At 39.7% G+C, this 4,196-nt stretch overlaps 1 long non-coding RNA gene across 1 annotated transcript; it reads left to right on the top strand.

The window, feature by feature from the left end:
- The first annotated feature begins 313 nt into the window (after window positions 1–313).
- Window positions 314–4,196, top strand: LOC149501700 (uncharacterized). Its single transcript, XR_016323968.1, has 3 exons — window positions 314–583; window positions 3,692–3,839; window positions 4,033–4,196. It is a non-coding gene; the product is annotated as an uncharacterized LOC149501700 (long non-coding RNA).

Genomic DNA, 4,196 nt, shown 5'->3' with positions numbered 1-4,196 from the left:
CTGTATTAAATAGTATGTATATTTCTGTCTCATTCTTTGCTGGCTTCATCCTACACATTTTTGTATTTGTGTCTCTTACCTGTCGTTTTTTCCGTTGCATCCGGTTTGAAATCACAACGATTCTAAAGAAGTTTTCACTTCAAAAAAACAATCGGTAAGCTCAGCAAGCATGAGCATTGAATGGCATAACTCGTAGCCACCCTGAGAGATAAATTCACAGACTTCAAAGAAAACACAAAGACCGTGGGCGTGGAAGAGAAGAGATCCACAGAAAACAAGTAAAATTCAAATAAGAGACTAGATTAAAGTTTACATCGTTTAATCATATATTTGTAATATGGATCTGAATAAAAAGGCTATTCAATTCGTGTATTATGGAGCGAACGTCACCTGATGTCGTGTGAGAACGCGCGTGTAACAACCGCGCGGCTCCATAGTCTTAACGATTCCCACGCTGAGCGTGTACGGCGTCACGTAACCGTCACGTAACCGTCACGTGATCACTTCTGCACCAATACAACGCGCATCGTCAACATGATACCACTGCCCACGGCATCCTATTACTGAAATTTTCCATATTCCCGTAAGTAGAACAAACCTCCTTAGATATTTATATTTATATTATATGTGCATTAATTGACGGCATTGACATTTTTAACGACACGTGTCCTGGTCTCAAAAACAAACTAGTATCCAAGTTCCTTTGCTTATAATTGATGAGAGAATGTCATTCTGATTACATTGCGCAGTCTGTTCTATGTATTTATATTTTTTGCATTGCCGCGCTCGACTTTTTTAATTTTTTTATAGTTTTATAATTTTTATTTATAATTTTTTACTATATAAATATGTGCATTATTTCTTATTTAGTAATCTGTGAAGTTAGTAGTGTGTGTAGTTAGCTCTTGTTTTCATGTTATTTTCAAATATATATATTGCTGTAACATGTCATAGTGTGTTATAAGAGATTGCTGTACATGCCTGTAACTGGCTTACATACCAGTACTTAATTTTATACATGTTAATTTTAAGCTTGAATATTTTGTGTGTATTGCTGTTGGTGTGTCTAAATAAATAAATAAATGATGCACGCCGGTTGGAATCCTCAAGCAATTACTTAGTATATCGATCCACGCTCGCGTCAGCGCGGACGAGGGGAATGAAATAAATTAAAGAGCATAATATGTACTTCACCCATAACGGTGACTCTGAATAAGTTTTAACGTTATAAAATGTTTCCTGTTGTCAAAATAATTATGATGATTAGATTGTGTTTTGGCCTCTATTACAAGGTTAAATGTAGATTTTGTTCGGTTGTATTAAAGATGTATTGCGTTATTTATTACATCTATTGCATTTCCGCTATCGTGAACATGTTCGTGATCGCTTCGGCTCCCGAGATCTGTGCCTTTGCTGTCGTCTGTCGTGGCAGCTGAAATATTTAATGAAATAGGCTATTAAAGATCTGGACAACGCCGGTGGGTCGGGCTCGGTGGTGACTCGGTGGCAGTCGCGTCGCTATTTGCTTGTTTCCATTCGAACATTTGGCCTTATTTCTGGGAGTTTCATGTTCTTATAAAATCAGCGGTATGCCCGTTTGGACGCCACTCCAGATCGTGGTTTTGTCCATGACGTCCGGGACGAGGGGAGCGTCTCGGTGTACGACCCTTGTCGTCCTCGATGTGCTTCGTTTGAGAATGAACTTCTTGAAACGTTTGCTAGAGAAGACGATGCAGTCGGAGATATCAAATCAGCAGAAGTATCAGTTCCTAGAGCAGTTTGCAGAGCACTACAGATATTTGCTGGAAGCGTTAGACTCTACTAGACCTCATTCTACCATCGTGGTGATTCATCAGCATACGCTTTATGTATTGGCTTGACGCGTTTCCGTGAAACTATTTTATTCATCACGGCTCTCATATTTCAGGTCACAACGATGTTAATGACGTCATTTGTAAAAGTATTGATCATAATCTATTTCGTTATTACTAATTCTATAATGGTGAGTTCATTCACACACACACACAGCTCTCGATTCAACAATAATAATTGATTTAATAATGTTTTACTTTCTAAAGTGTAGTTATCTGCAAAATCGTAAGTTCTATTTGACATTGTGTCACCTTCCAACCACGCGGAGTGTCGTGTAGCCGGCACCGATGCCCCTAACTAATATTTTGTTCTCAAGAATATCTACCACGATACCGTTGCGCCACTGTTTCTAACCTGTTTGTCCTGTTTGTCTATCACCCGCACTATATATACGTAGTCCAGCCATAAGTTCTGTTACAAATGAAAATGCATTTTTTTAATGAAGTATTGTAATATTATAAAATTTTACACCCACACATCTATTAAAACCTCACCAAAAAAAAAGAAAAATCTATTCGAAATGGCCACCTTTGGCTTTTATACACGCCTTTAATATGTTTGTCCACGAATCTATGGATTTACGCACTGTTTCCAAGGGAAATTTCGCCTCTGCCTGCTCCTTGAGAGACTCAATGTCGCCGTGTCGCTTAGAGCAGGCCATGTCCTCTGAAACTGACCATAATTTAATGGCTAGAGGGTTGAGGTCTGGGCTAGATGGAGGCCAGTCTTCAGCTCTTATAAAGTACGGAACGTTGGTTTCAAGCCAGGCTTGGGTAGTTGATGCCGTGTGACCAGGTGCAGAGTCCTGCTGGAAATTCCACGGTATATTTTTAAAAAGTGTATTGCTGAGAGGTTTCACAACATGATCCAAGACTGTATCTTGATACAGTTTGACTGAAGTATTCACACTTTTTGATGGGTGGCGCATTTATTTTGTGAATGTCTATGGGCTCCAGTAACCACTTAACACCAGGTGGGCTGTGAACTCGTCCACCCATCGAAGCAATAAAAAAAAAAACTTTTTTCTAAAAAATGTAGTTGTGACTCCTTGATAACACACGCCCCACCAAACCATTACTAACGCAAGATGATGACCACGTTGTACCTTTCCGACCACTTGAGCAGCTTCTTTAGAACTGTGAGCGTACACTTTATCTAATGGGTTTTCGACGAATTCTGGCTTGAACAGCAATAGCAGCCTTTATAGTTCTAACAGCACGCGGCCGTCCCAATCTTTTCTGATCTTCGACAGACGAAGTGTTACTGTATCTGTTGATAGTACGATATACGAGCATACGGCTGATACCAAGCTTTTGAAGTGTCTGGAATATGACCGACGGCTCCATACCCACTTTCTGCAAGGCGATCACTGCAATCCTATTTTCTTTAACACCCCATGCCATATTGTAATATGATAATGAACACGAGAAAATATGTGAAATGGTGCAAAATTGAAAGAAGTTTTTAAAATAATATACCTACGTGTTTCAAATGCAAAATAATTAAAAAGTTGAAAAAAAAAAGTTTTGATGTAACAGTATTTATGGCCAGACTAGTTACAACTAAAACATCAACAGTTCATCAGGCAAACTACGCAACTAAACTTAACAATGAACCGTAGACTGAATGTAATGTAACAGACATTACTACCGACTGTCAGAGACGGTCGCCAGGCAGGAGTAAACTGAACCATCCTTATTGTACACGCAGCAGATAAGACAATAAATCCGGGTTGAATAATTAAAACAATTAAAATGACAATTGATCCCTCCGGAATCCGGTTACTGCACTGTTGAAGGTTTAATTAATTTAATTGCAGACAATAGACAACTCTAGACTGACTTACATGATGATGACTTCATTCGAGGTGGCCGCAGTCAGTGTTGCCCCGGCTCTACTCGAGATGGCGAACAATGAAAAAGATCAGATTATAATGATCTTGGCGGATCAACTCCTCAAATATACCGGTAACAGCTTCTAATTACGATTCTAATAATAATATATATTATTGATTTAAAAAATTGCCCTTGTAGACAGTCGAGCTTACGGCTCACCTGATGGTAAGTAGTCACTGTCGGTCATGGATGTTAGCAATGCCAGGGACACCGCCAAGCCACTACCCACGCAATCCACGCATATACTTAGTTTGTATCATTCCAGACTCGAAGCTCCGTCGGTCTGTGTACGACGTGGTCGAGTACATTACCGTCGCTCCACCGACGGTCACCATCTGGCCGGAGTTCACCGTCGACCTCGGCCTCTACATGGACTTCATTGGACTCACTGTCTGCTACTGCATTATGATATTACAATTTGAGTATTGA

The sequence above is a fragment of the Bombyx mandarina genome, chromosome 12, assembly GCF_030267445.1.
Source record: "Bombyx mandarina strain Sakado chromosome 12, ASM3026744v2".
Lineage (NCBI taxonomy): Eukaryota > Metazoa > Arthropoda > Insecta > Lepidoptera > Bombycidae > Bombyx > Bombyx mandarina.
The sequence above is the reverse complement of the archived record's forward strand: the minus strand, read 5'-3'. Positions and strand labels throughout refer to the sequence as shown.